Source organism: Pseudopipra pipra, chromosome 2 (assembly GCF_036250125.1).
Source record: "Pseudopipra pipra isolate bDixPip1 chromosome 2, bDixPip1.hap1, whole genome shotgun sequence".
Classification (NCBI taxonomy): Eukaryota; Metazoa; Chordata; class Aves; order Passeriformes; family Pipridae; genus Pseudopipra; species Pseudopipra pipra.
This window is the reverse complement of record NC_087550.1, coordinates 60,818,921-60,844,452: the sequence shown is the minus strand read 5'-3', so window position 1 is coordinate 60,844,452 and position 25,532 is coordinate 60,818,921. Positions and strand designations below refer to the sequence as shown.

The 25,532-nt window shown below is 38.9% G+C and overlaps 1 protein-coding gene across 3 annotated transcripts in view; it reads left to right on the top strand.

Annotated features, from left to right (window-relative positions):
* TSC22D1 (TSC22 domain family member 1) overlaps positions 1–25,532 on the top strand; it is a 92,955-nt gene that overhangs the window by 42,216 nt on the left and 25,207 nt on the right. The gene's annotated exons all lie outside the window — the stretch shown is intronic.

Here is a 25,532-nt window from a genome sequence, read left to right as displayed (position 1 = left end):
AAAGTTTTGCTTTCCTCTTTTCACCTTCTGTCCACCCTCTGTGGCTTATGCTGCAGCTCTTTCTCTGTTACAGGATGCTGTGAGAGTAAGGAAGTATTTTGTAAAGATCAGGAAATTTGGGGGGAAATCTCACTGATGTTGCTACTTCAGCCAGAGCTGAACTTGTCATTTGTGTGAGAGATGCTTTGTAAGTTTAGTTTCAGGAAGGGACATATATCAAAAAGTATTCCTTTTGTAAACCAGCAAATTATGTTGATTTTTATAAACAAAAAAAATGAGACTAAGGAGTGTAGGTTCTAGGTGTTGCTGTCCCCTTGCTTTATAGGAAGGGAGATGGTAACAAAATATCAACAATTTTCTATGAGTTTCTGAAAGCCAGGCTGGTTTCATTAGCAGTGGTGTGCTCTAAGTTGGATTTTATTCTTTCAGTCCTGTTTGTAGGACACTGGGATTTGAGCAGGTAGCAGTGACAAAAATATTTTTTCTGATCTTATTTTTAATTGAGGAAAGGAGATTCATACCTTGGTTTACCAGACCTGAGAGAATCCCTGATCCTTGAAAGAATGACTGTGATTTAGGGGTCAGTTCAGAAAAAGTGTTTCTGATAGAAAGCTGGAAAAAAGGCATTTTCTGAAAGCAGTGGTAAGAAATGATTGAACCCTTCCAGTTTTGTTTGTTGCATGGACTTTATGAAGAATTGACGGCCGCACGGCTCCTAAGACAGGTCTGTAAGTTGATGTCAGCAACATGAGGTGAGTTGATGGGTTGTTGCAGGAATTGTTTGGTTTTGCCAATCAAGCTGTGTTGTCTAAATGTCATGGAAGGCATGATGAATTAACTATTCAAAAAATAGTTTTGAAGACCATATTAAGTTTGTGATTCTTTTGCTGGTGACAGTGACACTACCTGATCACTTGTAAATTTTTTCGAAAGAATATAAATGTACTGTTCTACTGAACTGTGCTGTATCATGTTGTTTCATGTCCTTGATCTGCACTCAGATGAGGGGCTTTCCTTTGCTCTCTCCCTGGTAGAAACTGGAGTTTCTTGCTTTTTCCGTGTACTGGTGAAATGGAGGTCAGGAATATGCGTGGGTTTTAGGCTACTGTTACAGAACAGTAAGTGAAGAAATCATACCTTGCACAAATGGGTATCACTTTCACAGGGGCAAAATAACGTTTTTTATCCTGATGGAGGATTGTAGCAGATTGCACAAACAGTTAGAGGGGCATGTGGCTTGGGGTGATTTTCTTATCAGTAACTACTTCAACAATTTCAACAGTATCTGACCTCCTCTTACCAAATTCAGGTAAATTCTGTAATTCTGAAGTAAATGGCTTTTGAATAAATAACAAAACTTTTATGGTTATAATTGGACTTAATGTGATCATAATTGACTTTCAAAAATAGAAATGTGATTTATACAGATTTCCCCAAAATTTAGCTTTGTCCTGACTTGAATGCCAGCTCAGGTTTATTCACCAAATGGAATTACTTTAGAGCCCATATTAAAGCACACTTGTCTGTTTGAGTGTTTCAGAGGAATTTTCACATACCTGCTGCTGGCATGCATTTGTAACTTTTCAGAATAGTAAAATTTGGTATATTTTTAAAAAAAATGTTTTCCTGGTCTCTGGAAGTACTTTCTGTTAGATGAGAAAGCATGAAAAATTAATTTGCAAAGTCTTCGTGTGTATAAGCAATGGAGAGATGAAATCAGACTGAAGTATGTAACAGTAAACGAAGAACAGCTGACATCAGCATAGCTCCTGTGTACACATGGAATGTTCCTCGGTGACTTCACGATTACAGTGAAATTGAGGCTTAGATAGATACTGGAGTAGTGCTGGAATTGGACTAGTAAGCAGCCAGCTAATGTAGGTACTCTCCCTTATCAAGCAGTAGACTTGACAGAAAGCCATCTGAAGCAGCTAAGCCTTTTCCCCCCGCTCTAAGCAATGGTGGTAGTAAAGTCTGGACTCACAGATTTATAGCTTGTGGTTAGGTTCTCTGGTGTATAATAAAGTACTTTTATTATGCCTTGGGCACTGGTTGTGTTTATCACCTGATGGTGTCTAAAACCTGAATTAATGCTAGAGCTTTTTTTAAGGGGAAAGTAGGGACAAGTTAGAAGGGCTCCTGGACTTGTCCATTTATTTGTATGTAACTTTTTAAGAGCTTGTATATCTTTGGCAACTGGTTGAAATTAGAAACAGGTTAAAAAAATTGATTGAAGTAGGGACATTCAAAGAAAGAACGAACTTACATTAGTTGCTTTCCTAATAAAGAGTAGTTATAAAAATGAGAACATGCTACAATGAACTTTTTACTTTTCTTGTGTTAATCACTGATCAGTTTTACCTTTATAGTATCCTAGAATACAATTAATATTTTTCATGAATTGCTTAATTGATGTATGTGTGCTTTGTAAATATGGCTTTACAAAGTTCAAAGTAATTATTTGATTTTTTTTTTTTTTTGAACTATGGTGCTTTGTTCTGTTATGTATTATGCTGAGGGTGTTCCAAGAAGTGATTTCTGTGTTGTTATTTTTGTTCCCTTTGTACTTGTACAGGTGATATCTTCTAGGAATCCGTTCCCTTGTATTAGTGTGAAATATTATCAAACTTTTTTAGCTATTCTTCCCTATACTTGCATCTGCTTTGGAGAGTTTTCCCATCTATCCCTTTTGAACAAGTACACTAGTCAGGTCTATCTGATACTTCCTTTTTAACTAGCTCAGAACTGGTGTTTTTAATAAAGCAGCTTTGCAAATGAGAATGGCAAACAGTAATACTACATTGGTTCAGACAATAAATGTTTAAGAAAAATCAAGGAAACTTTTGTCCCCACGTCAGCCCTGTCATTGTTCTCCAAAGATACATGTTACTTGGAAGACTTGACGATATCTCCATGGCTTGCAGTCAAACCAGTGCTTCCAGTGTGGCAGTACTTCAGCTACAGGGCATTTTGCTTATCTGTCCAGGTAATGTTAACACCTAAATTCCTTCTGTAGTTGAACTCAAGCTATTGTTTCAGATTAATCTTCTGCCTCCTTCAAAGACTTTTTAAAAACTGTAATCTTGGTGACAGTGCAGTAATGATGCAAAAGGCTGGCTATGCTCCTTGCCCATTCCTTACGAGTTTGCAAGTTCAACATTTTTCTACAGGCTTTAACGCTATGTATGAATGGATTTATCCAAGATAAATGTCACATCTTCACTTCCTGTTACACTTAAGCAGTGAATGGTTTGTATTGCCACATTTTGTCACCCTGGATTACCATCTGGTTTGTGTCCCTTTTCAAGCGCCTACTGTTTCAAAATCTGGCTTGCTTTATGAGTCAATGTACTTTCTAAAGAAACTCTCCTTTCTGCCTTTCTGTAGATACCAAATTATACACAAGACGTTATGACTTGACTAGCTGTTCACATTTGGCTCTTGGCACAGAATGCAGACTTATAGATTGGAGATATTTGAGAACCACATTGTGTAAGCCCTTCGTAAAGTAAATAGCCCCGTTGGACATGGGCATGTAATACTCAGTTATTCTCAGGTCATTCCTTCTTAGAACTTTGTTTTTATGTGGATTTCACTGGAGTAAATCATGTAGTGACTGGCTTTCTGCAGGGCAGATGTTCTTGTTGTCTGCAGGAACTTTTTTTTTCTACACCAACTAAAAAAAAAAATACAATAAAACTGCCAGAGTTCCATATTTGTTTCCCCCTTCTTCACTCCTGTATTTTCTCATTAACTTCTGGTACAATTAAGAGACTTTATTTACTTAGCAAACTCCCTCCACCATTTGGAGAATCCTTGCAGGTTAGATAAACCTGGAAAATTCACTGCTTTCAGTATGATCCATAACCTAATTTACAAAGTATACTAATCTCAATACTTAATAAAGCCTTGACCTATATCAAATATAGGAATTTGTCTTTTAACGTAAAATTACAACAACTGAAATGTGATATGAATGCTGGTTTAACCTTCCTCCTCAAACCTAAACATCAGTTTAGTCTGTATAAAATTCAGGATGTAATTATTTTCTCCCTTTTCTCGCTGTGCCAAGAAGGAGACTTGGCTTATTAAATGAGACCCATGGATGATGTTTCAGTACAAACATAATTAATTTGGTTTATAAGGCAAGGGTTTTTATCTTCACCCCAAATGAACCTGAATTCCCTCATTTGCACCTAAAGTTAAAATTTTTCCCTCAAAATTCTGACTTAAGCATAGGCTGTCATACAAAGATTTTGTTATGACAAAAGTCCCACTAATGTAGAGTTTTGGGACTAAAATGCAGTATAATATGTGATACAACATTTCTTTTTAACATGGCACAAAAAATAATTATCTTCAGAGACTGGGGACTGTACCCTGTTGGCTTTTTTTTCCTCACAGCTTGAGATGTTTTAGAAAGGAATAATTTGTACTTGTGAAGACCACCTATTTTTATTAAGCCCTCTTCCCCTGTTGCCTTGTTCCTGTCTTATTTAGTGCACTGAGCTTATTTTTTTGACTGGGTTTTTAGTAGGGTCCTCCTTCTCTAAAGGCAGTAGGAAGATTTGTGTGTGTGTGTGTTAAATATTTAATTGCTTATTTGGTGTTTTTTTACTATGCCGTTAGCGACAGCTTCTGCTGTGAGTTTGTTAGCCTTTTGCTAAATGAAACCCTTCTTACACGTAAGGGAACTAGCTACAAATTTTTAATGTTTTATATAAAATGTTATGCTTTTGTATATAGAAGTGGTGAATTAAATACAGATGTCTTAAAGAACTGCTTCATGGTGCTAGACACTCATACTGACCTTTAAAATGAAAGCTAAAACAAAAAAAAAGCTCAAACTAAAGCAACTAACATGACTGCCTGCAGATAACAGACTAAAATAACAAGTTCTGCAAGGATTCCAGGGGAAGCTATTCCAATGGTTATAAGGAGGTCGGGTTGAGGATGCAGATGACTACTTTTAAAGTGAGGTCATTCAGTGAGAGAGGATACTGTTTTTTGTAGCTTCAAAACCATTACTCTTGGTATCTTTTAAAATGTTCAGGAGGTTAAAAGCATGGACTTGTGTCAGCTCCAGACTCCTGCAGCCTGCAAGAGCATAGGGTCTAGTTTTCTGTGGTGCAAATGAGATTATATGTCTATATCTGTCTATATATTAGCAGATACATATCTGTGTCTATATTTCTACAGATAGAGCATGTTGGTGTGGAACAGCTGTGGGGAGTCAAAACTTCCATTACTTCCTTCTGACTTTAAAGACCATGAAACCCAGCATCTACTCATTAACTAGATAAAGGCTTTAAAATAACTTTTTCCCTTTTAAAACCATATTACTATATCACATTATCTAGTTTTTGATGGTTCTGCACTAATGTGTAATGGTTTTGTCCTCACAAGGAGCAGTGATCAGTTCCTGCAGCAATGGTGCCCCTCTGTCATTAGATAGGGCCGTAGGAATATTTTTTTTTTTTGCCATTTGTTACTCTTATGTGCTGCTTTTTTGACTTGACCTGAATGCTGTTGCTCTGTAAGGGCAGTGAGGTTTAAATGCTGAGCACAGACTGATTAACGAGGTATTAAGTCAGTTAATTCGTTCATTTTTAAACAAAGTATTAGCATGGTTTTGGTGGTCACTGATGTGCGCTATAAGTTAAAGAGATGGCTTATGTAAGCAGTGTGGATTTCTAAACCATTTGTGGTGTTTGGTGGTTTTAGTTCTCAATCTTAAATTGTGAAATTTAAAGAAATAAGTTGCTGAATCTGCTTGCTCGTGGTAGCTGTTGCAGTAATGAACAGGTATCTTACTAGCTTGTTTAAAGATGAAGGTTGTAAATGAATTTAAGGGTGTGCAAGCCTAGTTCAGAACAAGTACTTGTGAATGTGGTTTCTAGAAGGCATTTCTTTGTTTTACAAAACAACACTAGGTTTACTTAGCAAGAGGTGGCTTTGCCACTCCCATGGCTTAGTACTTGAAAGCTAGCTCAGAGGAATCTGGAATAAAGTGGTCTAGGGCTAGAGGAAGGTGGGAATCGTGTCCTCTGGAAATGGTACTGAACTAACATGACCAACTTAATATTTCAGTACTTTCGAAACTTCAGAATGGTGGACTTTGAGTATTTCTTAGTCACGACCATAACAGTATATAAGATATAGATCAAAGGTCCCACTGGAGGGGAAAAAAAATTGGAAATCCTTTTTGCTTTAGAAGTAGATTCAAATGCTGACTTGTTTCTCTTCGTGTTGTATTTACAAGAGCATCAACTGAAGATTTCTATTTTGAGAAGTTACTTTTGAGTTCTGAGGCCATCTATTAAAAGATTTTTCATAAAAAAAGACCTTTCACTCATCTAAGAATTCAAGAGAAGTCATTAATACCACTCTGAATTTCATAGAATTGTAGAATATCCTGAGTTGGAAGACACAAGGATAGAGTCCTCTGTGGAGAAGGTATAAGAATTCTGTATGGCATTAACAGAGGACCTGTCTCTGCAGTGCAGCCTCCTTGAGAGGTGGCTACTGAATTTTCTTGGAGATGTTGTAGTCCTTATGGATAGGCAGGTACTATGTAACACTGTTACCAACTTGTGGTATCTTAACCTTTCAAGAATCTTTGTTTTGGTTTATGCACTGTGACCTGATGTGCCTTTGAAGGGCATGCTGGTGTTTCTGGTAGACATAGTCATCTATTTTATTTGTCTTGCAAATTACAGGGTATCTTCCAACTCTAAACGGGCTTATTTGATATCTTTCTTGCTTGGAACGATGACAGTGCATAGGGCACTGCTTTTTCTCCAAATGCTGTGTTAAGCAGTTGTGCTAGTGCTGTTAAGAGGGTCTGTTCTAATATCTTACCTGGAGATCTGGGCCATATTAACATCTTTTGGATTATGCTAAATCTATTTGTTACAGCATGTTAGAATAGATGTTGTAGTTTGGGGCATGTGTAGGGAGAAGCAAGATACAGACTTTCAGGAGAGGCTAAGAGTTCCTGGGAACTCTTAATGATTATGTAGGACTTGGTACAATAAATACAAGTACTCCAGGTTTGTCTTGGCACCCCCTTCAACTTTGTATGAAAGGCCATTCAACTTCGTGTGAAAGGCCATTAGTCACATATCTGGAGGCCAGAATAAGAAAGAGAAGTTTATTGCTTGCAGATGGTGCTTCACAGGCAGAAATAAGTACTTTCTGCTCGTGTGGTTACATGTCATAACATCTTATGCAGCCTGACTGTAACTTTTGAATTGTGCTAATGCAAATCTGAGGCTGAGGTTCTTGTTTTCTACCAATCCTTTTCCTAGAGCTTACTTTGATGTTACATAGACCAATTAAAAGTTCTTAGCAGGTTAGTTTTTACAGTAAAGGGATCACAATTTGCTGAAGTCATTCACTGCAATCCTGTTTGACTGCCTTTTAAAATAGGACTGAAAGTGTAAGTAAGTATAGGAAATGATATTTGAGCTGTAAAGACTTCGTTTTCCTTTCATCATACGTATATTTTGAACTTAGTATCGCACTCATGATTTTGCAGGAGAGTGCACAAAGAATAGTTAAAATAATGTTGATGTAACAGACACTTGGTGATGTTAGAAACCTTAACAGTTCGAGGACTTTAAAATTCAGGTTTCTCTGATCATCAACATAGAAATTGATAAAATTCTCTTATTTTTGTAATATTTCCTTCTGAGAATTTTAGGCCATGTGTAACTATTACATGTATCTAATGATAACTTCTTGAAAGGGCTCTTTTCATGCCTTCATGTTATGGGGATATCCCAAGTTCCAGCATAATTGGATGTGTCAGGACTTAGTGTTAAATTTGGTCCATCTTGTTATTTTGGTAATGGCATTAAAATAGTACAAATTTGACACTATCACATTCTAATATTAAAATTATCCTAATCTATTAGTACATGAGTAGTTATCCATTGACTCTAATGGTGAGTGCTTTGTTTCCATTCACTTTATTTTTAATATATTGAAAAATAATGCGGTTTTATGATACAATTTAAAAATCCATGACTGATACGAGTAAGCATATATAATATACTTAGAAGGGTCTGTTTGTCTTGTACCATTTCCTTCTGTATTCCCTGACTCTCCCTGGAAAAATTCAGAGTTGTAGTCTCTAGAACACTGTAATTTTAACCCAGAGACAGAGCTGATGTGTAGTCCATTATCCACAAAGACTTCAGGCCTGTGTGATGCCAGTTACTGTCACTGTATAAATATTAAATGTGCATTGTTTTATAAAACTATTTAACCTGAAGAAGCTATTATTTAATTATTCTACTAGGAATGTGTTTTTCCTAATGCAGTGCATGTTAAATAGACATTGTAGGGCTGGAGAGGTCGGAAGTTGTGTCCTTTCTCTTCAGCCTTATTCTTTCTACTTCTAATTCTTGCTGTTAGCCAAAATTTTTTAAGAGTATTGCCTTGGAAGTTTTTTTTCCTTTTTAAAAGGGTAGCAATATTCTTCTGTTTTGGAAACCCAGTTTGTGGGTAGGACATCCTTCTTGCCAGTTCTTCCTCCCTTTGCCCCAGCTGTTGTCATGTTGACATTGCAAGCAAACTGAAACTTCCTCTCTCATGTTAAATACAGGAAAGAGATTCTCTGTCCTAGAACCTTCACAAGCTATGCTAAGAGTGTTTATGTAAAAGCAGTTTAAATCCATTGTCCATCTTCCTGTGCGTGATTTTTTGCACTTATGTCCATGTTGAGCTTTAGGCTGCAAACAGCGATGCCACAGCTTCCTCAGTAATATCACAGGTGAGAAATCAATAATGATGAAGGAAGGATCAAACCAAAAAACACAGCAGTTTGTTAGGAATGTCTGGTATAACCTAAGCATATGGCAGTGTGGGTGGCCATAGACTTTCTGAAGCTCCACGCTTAGAAAACCTGCCTAACAAATATTCAGATGATTCTGTAGCTAGTAGACCATTGAATTCCAGACACTTGGTAATGAGAATTTTTATGTAGTCTCACCCACCACTCCAAATTCCTGTCATTCATCTGTCTATTTTAAATGTGTTTCTTGTGGAGTATTTCTAAAATTACCCACTGTTTTGACCTGATGAATGGGAATATGTGAGCTCTTCCTGCTTCTGTTCAGCTGGCGTATGGCTGCTTACACCATTCAAGTAAGGTGGTGCTGTCTTGCATGGAGGAATGGGGCATTTAAAGTGATGTGCTGACTCTTAGTGAATGTTTGAGCTTTCCACAGCAGTGACAGACGGGTTAATTCATCATTGCAGTCTTACTAAGTCAGATTTTCAGAGCCCCTGACTGAAATCTGGCCTTTAAAATCTTGCTCCCCTACAAGAGCCTGCTTTGCTTGCCCTTAGCGGGCTTGCCTAGCCATGTTCCCTCACTCAGCTTGTCTGGCCAAGCTCATTGCTCCTCCAGAATATGTCTGTCTGTAAAGTGTTTTGCACAAAGCAATGAACCATTTAACAGTGAGACTTGAGGAGGGCAGCGTTGAGTATAATTTGGTAACAATAATACAGTAACAGTAGCTGTTTTGTCAAATTGTAAATTGCGTCACTGGGATCAAATAGTTTGGAAACACCAAGATTTTGATTCAAATAAAAGCAAAGCTTGCTTTTCAGTGCAAATGGAAACAGAAAGGGATCTGTAAGAGCACCCCATGTACTGGGGGTAGAGGAGGACACAATTAGGCTTACTGGAGAAGGCAGTGTGTGGGGAAGCAGTGGAAGAGGGTGGATTTTCACTTGTAACATAAGAAAACCAGCCCTGATTCCTCTTTGTCTGTTCCTCTTCCATTTTCTGACTAATGCTTTTTCTTTTGACTTGTTCTTTTTTCTGTACATGAACAGATTTGTGTCTTTGCAGCTGCTGTAACTGCTAGGTGAGGAAGGATGAGTTCCCTCACCTCCTAGGCATAAAATGGCACTTAAAAATTCTGGATAATGTCTTCAGTTTTGCTGCTTCTGCCTTGCGGAGCTGCTGTCTAATTAAAACTTCAGCTTCCCTGTCATCTCCCATACAATCCAAACTTCCCATATTTTTTAATCTCTTTACAGTTCAAATCTTTTAAATACTAGTGGTGAATGAGGTTTTTTTTGTCATCCAGTGATTTGATGATTTATTAAAAGTTTAAATCTGTCAAGTGTTAGGTGTGTAATTCGGTGAATTGTGAAGTAAAAGGTTTCAGTCATTTGTTTGCTGATAGACAGTGCTATGCAAATACTGTATTGTAGATCATGCAGTTGCTTAGCAATAACATTAACAGTCATGAGTGTTTATAAAGCAAATATAATATGATATGGTCAACAAGGTACGTGGTGCTTTTTGTATTACTTAAGTGTCCTGATAACTGTTGGAAAACGTTTATTAGAGCTTGCTTACACATGAGCAAGCACCTGACACTTAAGAGCAACAACTTGAGTCAGTAAATCTGATAAATGATATGCCTTTTTTAATCTAAAACCCCACAACTTAAAACAAGTGGTGAGCATGATGATTTTTCCAAACACACTAGCTTTGAACTTTGAAATGTTATTTTCATGGCTTTGATAAATACTCTTAGAATGGCTTTGGATGTTCAGCCTGGAAATATTAAGGTGATAGGTTATGTGATTTAAAAGGCTTGTCTCCATGTGCACAGCAAAGCCCTGAGGCACAGCAGCGGGCGGGGGAGCGCTGGTAACCTTGTCAGAGAAATAAGCCCCCTGACCTGGCTCTTGCCAGGGCTGTCACTGGAGATCATCAGCCCTCAGGAATCTGGGTGACACTTGAATAAATGGAGGTCAGCTTGCAGACTGGGAAGGGGGTGGACACAGGTAAGAATGTTTTGTGATTGTACATGGCTCAGAATGGGATGCTTGGGGGAGGGAGCAAGGTTGACGAAAGAAAGGATGACAGTGATTTTGTGGGGAATGAATAACCATGGGAAAAATAGAGGAGCAAAAGGATAAAGTGAGCTGGCTGTGTGTAAGCAGGTGGCTGGTCAGTATGTTTGTCTGGCCATGCCCTGTTCTCACCAGCACAGTCTCATTAAACTCTTAATTGTTTAAGGGTAAGGGGCTTCATACTGTGTGTGCCTGTGGGGGTCTCAGTGCCAGCAGCTCGAGTCTGACCGTGGGTCACGAGGGCCCGTGTGCTGGGTCAGGTGAGGGTGTGCGTGCCGGAGTGTGGTTGCTGGGAACTGTGCAGCAGGACTAGCCAGGCAGTAAGAGAAGAGACTCCGGAATGGCCATGAAGTCCTGGGAGAACACGTGTGTATGTACATGAGACAACTGATGGAGGTGGCGAGGGGGGGAGTCCAGGCCAAGTTCTATGGAGACTCTGGGATCTGGCCAAGCCCCCCATTTGTGCGTGTATTTGTGCATGAAGTAACCAAAGGCCTACAGCTCTGGAGACCAGCTGGGTAGACGGTCCAAGGCCAGATTCTAGGATCTGTAGTGAGTGTGTGCATGTTTGTGAGGGGGTCTGAGTATCAGAATGTGGAGTGGGGCCTCAGGGGCTTGTGTGCCGTGTGCTGGCAGCTGGGTAGACTGAGGGTGAGGGGATAGCTGTTAGGGAAACTGAGAGCAAGCCCAAGGCCAGTTACAGGGGCTGGTTATATTCTGTGTGTGTGTATGTGTGTGTGTGCACATGTGTACATGTTCTCCTAATGGACTTTTACCCTGACCAGAAAGGAGCCAGGAGGAGGATGTTGGTGCTGCCTGTGTTTACCAAACTGCTGAGTTTGCACTGACCTGTGTTGCCAGATGTGTGTGTGTGCTGTGCATGTGTTTTTGTGCTGTGCACGTTTTTTTGTGTGTGCCTACGGGGGAATGTGTGCTCAGCCTTGCTACTGGACTGGACCTTGGGACAGGGAGTTGGAGCTGTGGCACCTCTGTTGGGCTGCTGGATTTGGCAGCTACTAATAAAGGGATATAGGTCTGAGAAGAGATGCCGAGGCTCTTTGAAAAATCTTTCGTTACTAAAACTCAAACTGAACATCTGAGATCATCTACTTCAGGAGATACTGATTCCAGTTTTCAAATGTCCTGTGCTGATGAAACGCATAAGAGAAATTGCAGTATAAGGGAAAATAATTTCAGTGTAAAGACTTACAGGTACTGGGCCTTACAGAAAGTCAGAAGTCTGAGATTACACCATTTATAACTAACTTTGAACATATATAACTTAGAAGATAAAACTTGATTTAAAATACAACTTCTAAGTAGGCATATGGTGTAGGACAACAACATTGTTCCCCCTCTAGACCTCTACTAAGTGGATTTTCAGATTGTTAATTAAATCTTTTTGGTAGCATATTGTAATTTATTTATTATTGTTGAACTTTGCTTTGAGAAAATTTAGGCAAATTCAGGGTCCTAGGTCTGACCTTGAAGCCTTTTCCACGCATGTGTACCCTAAAGCAAAATGCATACAAGCAGCATGTAATTAAGTTCCTGGGATAGTTCTCTCTTTTGATTTAGTGGAGGTTGCAAATCATATTAAGCCTGTAATAAGTTTGTCTATAATGACATAAAAAAATTCATCTGAATAAAAGCCATCATTCATAAAACCTTCTAGATACTTGAACTGTTATTTAGTAATACTGTCTAAACTTACGCAAGTTGACAGTTTTTTAAAAAAATACTTTGAATTCTCTCAGCCACATATTTGGCTGGAGGAAATAGCTACCAGTCAAAAAAAATCAAAACAGCCCTAATGCAAAAAAACCAGGGAAAGTGGAAAGATACTTAAAGCAATTCTGTGAATAAATGTTTGATGCTCTTGTGCTCTATGGAGCTTCAGATACCTCACTGAGAGGCTGTTTCAAAATGTCACAGGCAGTGTGTAAATAGATTGTTAGTATATTCAGCCATATTCATGTACCCAATACAGATATACTTGTCACTTTTTTTATTTATTTTGTTTTTAATATGAGGTCAGACCTTTGAAGAAGCTCATATTAGGCATTTGGCATCATTCTAAGGTCTCATCTGTTTTAAAGCAACTGATGTAGGGGAAAAATGAGGAATGGTTTGCTTCATGTGTACATACTGCTAAAAAATCGGAATGGCTTGTGCTATTTGGGGAATGGTATGCAGCCTAGTAGCAGAAGACTGATGTAACACAGTAGAAAAGAGAGTTAAAGGTCTCTGATATCTTAATGTGGAATAAGTTAATGCAATATATAAAAGCTGAGAGGGTTACTGAATCTGGAAAGAATGATTTAATTTAAAATATGTTGGTTTGGAATGCCTACCTCACAAAGATGGAAGGAAGCGTCCTCTGCTGAACTTAAGATAAAAGAATTTAGACTGAGTTTTTGAAACTAAAAGTGCCTCATCTTTAGTATAAGTAAAGAAAAAAAAAAACCACCAACAGATATTAATTTCAGCAGAGGAGTCTTTTGGAAAGAACGTGTTATGCAAACCAAGTTTCCAAGGAGTCTAGACAAAACAGACTTTAAGACCTGATATGCAAAATGATTCATGTTCTAGTGCAATTACGGGGTGGGGTGGGGGGGAATGTATTATCAATAAACCTAGTGTAAAGGATTATTCATCTTTGAAAAAATCTTTTGTGAGGGTTTAGGAAGATTGACAGTCAGCCCTGTGTGGCACCAGTGTATTGGAAATAGGCTTTTTTAGTTCAGATGAACTGTAATGTTCTGGATCTGGCCATTGAATATGGGTCAGATCTTTGAGAGCTGTGGGAAGGTCTGAGTTCTCAACTGCAGTGGACTGATAAAATAATTCTTGTGTCTGATTTTGGATTTTGTTTGTTTGCTGAGGATCATAATGAGCACATGTCCTTTCAGGCTTTGTAGATTCTTCCACTATGGATACACTGAGCTTTTCATTTGTGTTTTGTTTCCTAGCTCACTTAGCAGGTGACTTCCTGAGATGTCTCCTGCTCATCATTGGCAATTGAATATTGTGGCTCCATTATAGGATTACATCTTTGATTCAGAAGTCATTAGCTTCATCCTCTTTGACCACTAAATATGGAAATAAATGTTTTCCATTTTATGCTCTGTAAGCTTCTACAAGATACAACGTGACTTAGTATTTAATAATGATAAAAATGGGTAGTTCCCTTACCTGAATACTTAGATAAGGACTTTTTTTTTTTTTGTCTGTGTAATGTCTGCTTACTGACTAGTCACTTTAAAATGCAAAACACTGGGGTATGGGAACAATTGTCTGCAATAATTCTGGATTCTGTTTCACGATAATATTTTCCCTTCTACTTGTTAACATAGTTGCATGCCTATTCCTGCCTTCACTGATCTTATAAAGCTATTGGTTTTTTCCTATTCTTGCTTGCCAAAAAGTCTTAAGCCAAATTAGTTGATGAAAATGTCTCTATTCTGCTGATGCTGAGTCAGAAGTGTTTATTTAAAGATGATGAATTTAGTAATCATCAAACCATGTTTAAATCATCAGGAATGCTAATTATAGATAGTCTAACCTATATTTCTGAAGTTCTTAATGACTGGAAGCCCAAATCCTTCTTGCTTAAGTTAATAAATGCATTGGTTTCAGTTGGAAATGGTGACTATAATGCACGAAAGATAAAGGTAGTAATTATCAAGATGAAAACATGAAACTTGTTTCCCACGAAATAGAGAAGAGAGAAGACAAATGAGGTTCTGTTTTTCCATGCTCTTTAGGGTAAGAAAGGAATAAAATCTTTTGAGATTCTTTTAAGCTGTATATATAATTTTGACTATTTTGTATTGATGATTTCCTGTGTTTTGGTATATTTTGAATATTATTCTGCCTTTCTAAGTGTTTTTTTTTCCTTAATTCTCATGTCTTCTGTTGTCATTTTTATTAGCTAATATTTGAGGATCATACTGTTGATTATGGCTAGCAGATGTGTTTGAGAGTCAATCTGAAAAAGAAAACAAGTCTTCCATTACAGCTTTACAATTTATTCAACACTTTATTTCCAGTAAGTATTTATAGTGCTAGTATCCATCAATAGATAGAGGGGCTTTCCATTAAAAGCTGATTCTGTGATGCAGCTGTTTTAGAGAAGAATGAAAAATTGTCTTCTGTGCAGGGAGACAGGGAGACAATTATTGAGCTTGAGTCTAAATTGTCATAATTTAATTTTTGTCCATTACATCTGATGAGGAAATATACAGATTGTTGTGCCTGCCCTTTTTTTAATCTGGAAATTCCATTTTCTTAATGATTGTGAAATGTAATGACATTGTAATGGTCCTGCATGCTGATGTGAAGCGGCACTATTTTACTGAAAATAGAAGCCTCTTATATTTTCAGAGACCGAAATACCATTGTTTCTGGTTTTGCTTTTAAAATGGATGGAAGCCTGGGTACTACTTAGTAAGAATCTATGAAAAAAGGAAAGAAGATGAGATAATTTTAATGTCTGACTAATTTAGGTGAAGAATCTGTCCATAATTGTGCGTTACCTGCTTTCAGAAACTGATCACCAGTTCCAGAGAAAAGTCCTGTTTAGTTACAATCAGTTAAAAAATGATTTAGTGCAGCTTCCTAATATGGTATTGTTTGAACTTAGTGGACTCTTACATGTTATGCTAACTGGTGATAAATAAAACTAATGCAGAGTAGGCAAGTACAATTACTCGTACTTAAGTTACTGTTAGTATGTTTGTATTCAGGGTGTTTATGAATGTTGTTTCATCAAATTTTAAATAGAAATAATGAGTTTGATGAGCTCTACTAATACAAAACAAGACCTTAAGTGCTCTTTATTTTTCAAAGTGTAATGTAAAAAAAATACATATTTCACTATAGACAAGATGGTTGTGTTTTAGAGGCTGGGAGAATTATTGCTTCTATGACTTTATTTTTTTCAGTATAAGATTACAGTGGCTTCAGGAGAAATGGTATAGATGGCATGTGAGATCAAATAATGCTAAATTTTCAAAATTGATATTTCTTACAAATGCTGTGGGAAATTCTGTGCTGTTAATGAGGTTAGATTCAATAAGGCACTATTGCTGATGAAAGGCAGACTTACTCAATTGCCATGGATTACATTATATGCATTGCTAAACCTCTCCTTTCTGCACTAACCTGCTCCTCCCAATTTAGTTTTACATGGAGGCATATAAGACTACCTTAAGATGTTTCAAGTTTCTGAAAGCTTTGGGAAAGAAATAGTTGTGACTCCCCTGAAAAGAATGTGTTTTATCAGAGGTTTTCTTTAAATCCTCTCCAAGACTCAAGCATCAAATATACACACATTTTCTGATACCAAGTGTGAGCCTTCTCATTTAGTGCTGAGAAGAAAATAGGATTTTTATCTTGATGATGGGAAAAACCCAAGTCTCAGCACCTATTATCTAATTCTCTTCAGTGAGTTCCTGTTGTGTCAAATTACCCATGGTTTGTTGTTTTGTTTTGTTTTTTTTTTGTTTTTTTCTGTGACCTGAATCTCTCAAAACTTTGTGACAGCAGGGGATTGTCACCTCATTAAACTTGTGTATGGCTTCAGAGCCAGGACAGTCAGTGTTTGAGAACAAATGAGTCTGAGCATCAGAAGAATGTTTTGTGCCTGTGTAGAGTCCCAGTTCATAACTGCCAAGTTTAGGCAACTGCTTATCTTTGGGCTATTCTTAACCTCAGCAAACATGTATTGCGAACATTTCCAGCATGTCTCTAACCTTGCTGTTAGAGTTCAGTCTAGAGTACAGCTTAAAAAAAACAACAAAAAAGGAAAATTCCATCATAACTTTGTGACCATCAAATTATTGGAACAGTAGAAATGTCAGTCCTTAACTGTTAGAAGCTATAGAAAGACATTTGGTGTGTTTACACTCGGCAGTCATTGCAGACAAGGGTGCTTGAGATTAAAAAAGTAACTGGCTCTTAATAGACTTCAAAAACGCTTAAAATTGTAGTTATGCAATACAGACGTTTTGAGAATAATGTTAAATGGGATGATGTAAGGTTAAGATATGTCTCCAGTTCACTTACACAGTCTTAACATTTCATGTAACCTACTTGTGTTGCTTTTCTCTCACATGTAGACAGAGGCCACATTGATTTCTACAACTGTAATGTTTCTGTTCCCCTTTTCTTGCTGTATTTTGCTTTTGAATTTTAGAAGTGACTGTAGAGAGCTGTACCCACTGAGCTACTAATTAAATACATATCTTTGGGCTTTAACAAACTGCTAATGGTGGCTTAATTCAGGCAACATTCATCTAAACACTTGGACTGAAACAGTGGTTCAGGGTGATAAATTTTGAAGGAAACAATCCCAAGATACGCAGGTGATGAACTTTCTGGAAGTGGTCATTTAAGTATTACAGAACAGCACCAAAGCATAAAACCATGCCTATAAATCTGCATGAGTTTTATAACACGAAATTAAGACCAAAGTATTCTAATTTTTGCCTGCCTTTTAAATTTTTTTTTTATAATACGTATATATATATGTATGCACATATATGTATTACAGATGTGGCATTTTTAAAATTGATTCTACTTGGCATTAATGTTTTGTAACAGTCTCTTGGGGTACTCATTTAGATAGCATCTCTCTTGTCAGTTTGGATATGGCCTTCATTCAATGCTGTCTGCACCCTGGATCATGACATCGTACCTAATTACAACAGAATTATTTGTGACCATTGTTTTAAAATATGTAATTGGATCTAATTCACATGATCTGGTAATACAGTACCTGTGAGTTCTTGAGGTTTTGGGGTGCTACAGAGCTAGAACCTAGTCGTATTACATTTGCAAGGCAAGAGAGTGGAGTTTCATCTGGGACATAAAACCTGTTGCCTTCTGCGTGACTGATGTATTTGGTTGTCTTTTCACTATTATTTTTCACTTTGATACTCTCCCTTCTCCCCCTGCCCCAATTCAAATGTAATTTGAGCATTTATGAAAAGGTTCCATGTACTGAGTTTCTTGGTGTCTTCAGCTGCTGCCTTAATTACCCTTGCCAGCAGAAGTCTGAGAGAATGGGACTTTCCTCCTTAAAAACATCCAGGAGGGAGGAGAGTTATACTTTTTATTTTTTGGGCTAGTATGATCTTTTATCTTAAGCTGTCATAAGAAAATGAGTATGACATACTAAAGGTTACTGCTGTTGGAGACTTAAGATTCTGGTTTGATCTCCAGCCAGGAGTGCAGAAATCAATAGCTGAAGTAATTTTTAAAATATAGCTTAATATAAGGTATGTTCTGAGGAGTTGCCTGCTGTACTTTTCTAACTGTAGTTTTGACGAGCCATACTATTTTCCTGGTTCTCATATCCTAGAGATGTAATATTTTGGAAACTGATTGCTGGTTCTTCCAATACTCTGTTCTTTCTCTTTCTGCTGTTTCAAGAAATAACTTGTGCTGTTTTAGTTGAGGGTGGGGGATCACAAATGTGTGGCCTTTGCTGATCTGATTTGCAAGGTCTATATGAAGTTTGCACCATTTTTGGTTACTGCTCTTCAGCATTCCTAAGGTCTAGTCTTTTAGATGGCATCTTCCAACTTGAGGTGGTCTGTCAGGATAGTGTTTATGAGCTTAGAGCTCTGTATGTTCTTGTTTAATTACTTCAGAAGGCAACCTGATGTAATTTTGAAGCTCGACCTTATTTAATAGAGGTTAGACTAGATGAAAGCCAAAGGACCCAGTCTAATTTTTTCTATAATTTTGTAACACCTGTATCATACTTAAGTTGTTTAGAACTCTTACATTTTAGCTACTTTTTTTGATTGCTTTTTTCTTTTTATTAGACCTGCTGTGTTATTATTTGTTCCCATATGTTGAAGGTAGAAACTTTCAATTCTCTAACTTGTAGAACCTATAGCGAAAGACATTTGGTCAATTAAGAATACTTGCCCTTCAGTATTCTTCCTGTGCATCCTGCCCAAGGTCAATTTGCAGAGATTTTTCTCATGCAGAAAACTCACTGCCTGCTTCACTTTTGTGTGAAGCACTTTCTACTTGAGAAAAAGTAAGATGATTCGGTGAAATAATTGAATAAAACATTGCTTTGATAATTAGGAGTGTAAATATGGGTTTGATCAGATAACTCGTGGAGTCTACGTGCAGTATTGAAACTTCCATAGTAGACAAAACTCCAGGTTGGCACAGTAACAAAAGATTCAGACTCTTTGTGTCAAATCCTGTTATGACAGTTGATTAAATACTAAATTTGGAAGGATAGGTTGCATAAAGTACCTGTTTTTCATTGAGTTCACAATCTTGCAGGCACATCTTTTTCTGCAAAATACTGTGTTCCAGTACATGTGTAGGTAAGCCAGCGAGGAGGAAGGTGAGGTGGAGGTGGAGGAGTGCAAAAAAAGTCAAGGCTTAATCCCTTTTTTTTGTGTGTGTGATTACCTTTGCCACTTCTTCAATCACTTGAGTTTCTGAGCATATGGATTTTCAGAAGTGAATTGGAGTGATTGTTTGAGGTGAACCCAGATCTTTTTTAATGATGTCTTGTCTTACAAGCTTTCACACTGCAGGGCTAAGAAAACTAACAATTGTTTCCATTAATGCTTGACCTGGCAATGTGTATGTTCTGCCTTTTCAGAGGGAAGGCCAGCGTTACTAACAAAACAGTGCTGACATCACTTTTATACTAGTGATGCTTTTGGCAGTTGAAGAACAAGTCTTTGCCATGTTGGCTTCTGCTCTGTTAAAACAAACAAACAAAAAAAACAAGGAAGGGGAAAAACAAAAAACAATTCCTTCAAGTGTTTGTGTGTTCATAAAAAGGAAAAACATTGAGTTGCATATTCACCCGCACTGAAAATGGTTGCACGGTGGAGTACACTCTCTTTAAACTTCACATTTTTCATAAAGAAACATTTTAAACAAACAAACATAAAGTCTGATTTTTTAAGAGTATATTCTAGCAGCCAGAGGTCTTGGAAATTAAGACTCTAAAATCTTTGTGTTCTGATATGCCACCTCACTTGCATGCCCTGGGTACACACGCTTGTGTGTGTTTTCTTAAGCTAGGTTCAGCAAGAGATTGTTTCTATTGGTATTCCTGGGAATAGTGGCAGGATTTGAGTGCTCAGCATCTCACTGATTTAGTATTTGCTCAAAGGTAACCACCAGTGAGCAAAGATGGACTGGGTTGGAGGTGAGAGTGCCAATGACCCTTTGGCAGCTTCAGCTAAAACAACTGTTTGGGTTGGTTTTATTTCCTGTCATATGCTGCGAGGCTGGCCCAGAGGATCAGAGTCTTTTTTCAATAAAGCTGCAATGCTTGTGGGCATGTGTATGTTGAGGACTGGTTAGTGACCTTCTACCAAAAGGAAGGAGTAAATTTAGGGGAGTTTTCAGGAAGACTAGAGGGAATCTAGTAATCCAATTAATATAATTAATATGAGGATTACTTTAGTTTGAGAAGTTACATTAGTTTTATAGTGGGAAAAAGAGTACTGTCAATGCAGTGTTTTGAAATGAATAAGAGATAATTCTCTTATACATTTTGCCTCTGCGAATTGAAATTATCTTTTTTTTTTCTTTCTTATCAAGTGTGGTTTTTCTGGTGTGACACCAGTATCTTGCTACCTTTGGCTTTTTTGCTGATGAGAGAGGGAAAGAGAGCACATTGCTTTAGCTTAACTTGTTGGCAAGCGTGGTGTACTGCAGCCTCTCTGCTGTGTTCTGCAGGTTACCTCTCCCAAGAAAAATATGGTGTGCTCACAGTCTGATTTAGATCAGTGTCTCTTTCTGCCTCTATTCACAAGCAGGCTCCAGCAATCAAAGCTGGGCTGGCTTCCTGTATGTGGAGCACCAGGGAGATTTGTCTGGTCTTCCCTGCACATACACAGCCTTAAATATTTACTCAGAGGGAAAAACCAACACAGGTTTTGGCCCCAAGCTCATTTTAGACCTAAAAGTAGTGAATGACTCTGAGGGATGCCCTGGGGAAAAGTCTGATGGCAGGGTTGAGAGGCACCCTGTTTTTTGGGGCAGTAAGTGAGAGGAGATGCTGGTGGGAACATGTTCCAGGGCAAAGGTTCCCTTTCCCACGTTTTAGTAGGACTCCGTCCCTGTGAGCTTCCCCGTGCCACATTCTGCATGCAATTACTCTGTAGTAAAAGAAAACTACTAGGTGGGGATATATAAAGTGGTTGGAGGTGTGTGGCCCAGGCCTATGGGGATGCATAGCAGCTGGGGACAGGTGTGTCTGGCAAGTCCTGGTTTCCCATATTTGGGTTGTGCTCCACCGTCATCCAAGAACCCGCTTTTCACTGTCAGTCGGCTTTTATCTGCTTCGATGCTCTTATTTATGTACCCAGCCTCCGTGTACAAACGAGATACTTTTGTGTCTGTGCTTGTAGCCATTATCTGTGTGAATGCAGGCTAAATCACCCTGTCGGGCCTCCGTTTTCAGGGAGATAAAACCGTTTTCTGTAGGAAGGAAGGAGAGGAACCGTGTACCACTGCACCCCGCGTTATTCGCGCCTCCCGAAGTGTCCGTGTATTTACCTGCGGCGGGTGTGCGCTGCTCTCGGGGAGGGATCCTCCGCGGGGCCCTGCAGCGGCCGGGCCCGCAGCGCTCCCTGACGGCCGCACCGGGGCAGTGCCGCCTTCCCGCGGCCGGGCGGGCTGTCCCCGCGGCTGGGCGCCTTCGGGAGGGATCTTCCCCCGCTCTTCCCAAACTCGTACCCGTGGGGCGAGTGGGCGGGGGCGAGCATCGCCGCAGGGCACGGCGCAGCGAGGCGGCGGGAGCCGCGGGTGTCGGCGGCGTCCCCTCGGAGGGGCCGAGCGGCGGCCGGAGCGGCCGGCAGGTGTCGCGGCGGAGCCACCGCCGCCTGTCCCTCCGTCCCTGCCCGGCGCTGGGAGCGGCCGCGCTGTCCCGAAATAACCGGGTCCGGTGGCGCGCGGACCTCCGGGGATCGGCCTCGGCTGCTCTGGATTTTGCAGAGTTAATGTAAACTGCGTAAATAACTCGTGTCTGCAAGTCGGAAACGCAGCTGAATCCACATCTGAACAAGCTAACAGTAGTTAAGGTTAGTGGGAAGCGGGTTAGGGGAAGGGACAGTGATGCCCCACAGGGATGCAGATTCTGATGGCGTACGACAGGCATGAAATGGTACTCAGTAAGTTAGGCAGAGCTTTCCAGTGACCTTATATATGGATTTCCTGGGAGGATGGAGTTGATGGAAGTAACTAATTGCATTGAGGTTGCTTTTGCATTATGTATCATAGTGACTATTTCACCTTTTTATAGGTTGATTCTGCAGAGTCCCGGTCTGGTGTTTCTTATTTAAATTTCACCTCTATTCAGCTTTCAACTTAAAAGTTGTTTCGAGGTAGACTTTGAGGGAGAAGTTGTCACCAGGGGCTTGCCTGACCTCTGCAAGGGCTAGAGGAGCCCACAGACCCCCAAAAGAGGGAAGCATCAAAAAGAAGAAAAGGCAGAAAAAGCTTCAAAGCTACCAGGGCTGGGTGATATTCAGCTGAGTCCGTAGCGTCAGCAGTGTGGTGTATTGGAATAGGGTTTGTTTAGGTATGGTACTCTCAAGGCATCCTTAATTATTGTTGTGGTTGAATAACTCCCAAATTGTATGAAGCTTGGAAGAAGAATAGTGAATGGTCTGTACTTGTATTTACACTTTATTTTTCTTGTTTGAGTCCTCAGCTAATAAACAAGGGAGGCTTTTCTGTCTTAGTGTGACTGTAACAGATAATTCCACATATAAGGAGCCCTCCAGGGGCAGGGTTGGTGGCGATCATGTTAAACCTTCTGCAGTGAGACTGGGGACTTTCTGGTTATGCAAGCATTGTGTACTTTTAATTCCTGTTTTTGTGCACAGTGTGCTGTATGGGAAGTTTAAAAATCTGTGTGACCTCTCTGGTTTTCCTCAAGCATTTTACACATGGTCAAAGGATGACTTCTTGTTGTTGTTTTTGGGAATTTTGTTTGGTTTGGCTTTTTGTGTTTTGCATTTTTTAAAGCTGCATTGCTATTTTAGGTGCCTGTTTGTAGTGCTGATGTCAGTGGCAGCTTCCTCTTGCTCAAAGTTGGTGCAAAAGTAAAATAAAACCAGAAAAAGTTGTTTCATGCATTTAGAGGAATGTTTATTGCAAAAAATGGATAACTTGTGGTTTATAGTTGTTGTATGGAAATTAGTGTTTTGTAGGCGGGTGAACTATTATATAATAGGGGCCTTGAAGGAAAAAGCAGCCACTTAACTGTTGAAGGGAGTCTCAAATCAGCATGAGTAATCACTTGCTTTAAAACCCAAAATGTGGAATACCTTTTAATTCTCATAGAAACTTCCTTTTATGCATGAGTGGCAATTTGAGACTGAAAGTTATCTAGTTTTCTCTTAATTCATGTTGGTGAGAAAATAATTGTGACAAATGCTAAAATAGTTAAGATGATAATGTTTCAGTTTCTTTTGGTACTTTTTGCTGTGCAATTGAACAAAGGTTCAGATCCTTAAAAATCGTAATGCAAGTATTCTTCTTTAGAGCAATGGGAGCTGCTAGATATTGTGCACTCTTTTCGAGTTGAAATAAATGTAAAAATATCTGAAGCTATAGTGGTTTTAAGGTTAGTCTGTGCAGTTTAGGATAATATATAATGGTTTTTCCTCTTTTTTTTTCTTTACCTTGTTATTTCTGGCTTTCCTAAAGGTGTCATATTGATCTTTTTGTGTGTGCTGTGGATCTCAGCTTTCCTTACAGTGTGGTGTGCTAGAAGATTCTTTTTCTGCATTCTCTACAGAGACAGCTGTAGCTCTGATGAATTATGCATGCTTGATATCCATTGCCTTCACCCGCTACCCATCTCTACGCATCATCTTATGCTTCCCCCGTGCTTGGAATGTCATTGCCAACTGCGTCTTCTGGGAACAGGGGAAAGGGGAACACCTGGAAGGTTTACTATGTGCCAGTTTACCGAACCAAAGGGAAAAGTACCAGAAAGGACAGAGAAAAGAATATAGGAGAGGTGGAAAAGGAGAAATGGATGGGCTCGGAAGCCAGAACGAAGCACAGGAACAGAAAAGGTGCTACTACACTTCCCTGTAAGGCTCTTGGTTTCAGTAGCCTTATGAAGTCAGAATACCAGTAGGTGCTGTGCCTAATGGACTTTAGCTACTAGAATTCTCTTAGTCCACTGAATTGATTTTGGTTTGCTGTGTGTGTGTGCTTCGTTCTATGAGCTTCCTTTTTAGAGTTTGCATTATGCTGACCACTGAAAAATCTGCTTTATATGAGGGAAGGATATTTGTAAAGGCCAGCCTTAGTTCAGGATGCTCCTTGTTCTGGGCTGCTTCTCTGATTAGTAGATGAAAGGCAGAGACCCCTGGGTGTACTGTCCTCTAGACATCTAACCTTGCCTATGCTAAAGTGAGCTTTGAGAAATACTGCTTGATATTCAATATGTGAATTATTTTCAGTAAACTTGCAAGCAGACCTCTTTTTTTAACTGTGCACTTATCTTGAAGGGTGCCTTTGAATGGACCAGACACAGTTCCATCTGACAAATCCATGACTCAAGTAATACTTTTTGAATAAAATAATTGGATAATGCTGTTATCTGTGTCTATACCTCTTTGCTTCTTGGCACAAGTGATTCAGTCACTTCTTGAGTAACCCTGAAGTAACAGGTTTAATGTTAACCGTACTTGCTGTTGTGTATCTCTTAATATGTATGATAACTTTGATTATAATTTTGCTTTTTTCCCCCCTCTTTTCTGCTGTCCTTTCTGCCTGCCTGCTTATCTTCTTTGGAATGTTGTTCTTCATCTTCTGTTCTGATAAACTTCTGACACAGGTAAATATCAGTTTATTTGTATCTGTGTTTACCGAGCATGCCCTCTACTTGGCAGCGTGCAATGAATCTTGAGTCAGACATGCCACATAGCTGTAGACTGGGAAAGGGAAATCCTACTGCCGTGATGCATTTCTTTAGAAAAGTTAATTACCCAGGAATATTTATTTCCTTATCTGCTTTTCTTATTCTTCCCTTTCCTTTAACAACAATAAAATATCCCGACAGAAAATAACAACAAAATTTCATATTTGCTTTTTGGTGGTAGCATGTCCTGCCTGGTGTTTCTTGGAAGACTTTATGCTGATAGTGGAATTGGCACGTGTGTGTAAGGCACAGCAAAGCAGCCTAGAATGAAAAATGTTTATACACTCTCACTCTTCCCACTTTGCCAGTCACTCTTTTCTGCCTTCACTTTTGTATTATTTACATGGTGTAGCAGGTGGTAATACTTGGTTTTCCATCAGATGCAGTGTGAAGGAGAAGGCAAGAATATGTGGGCAGGATGAAGTAGAGAACCTTTCATGGCAGTTAGTTGTTAATTGTGTTTACGCCTTTTATTAAAACATGGAAAGTCCAGCCTCTGTCAATGGAAAGCCTGTTGCCGTGAAAGCCTGAGCTTTCACTGAGATTATAAGTAATCCAAAGATTACTTATATCTTTGGACTTAAATCAGTATGTATGTACCAGTAAAAATCACTGCAAATGTTTAATGGGATATTGAACTGTTGACTGAAGGAGAAAGTAATTAACTTTGATTTTTATTTTTTTTAATTTTTTTTTCCAAGTTCCT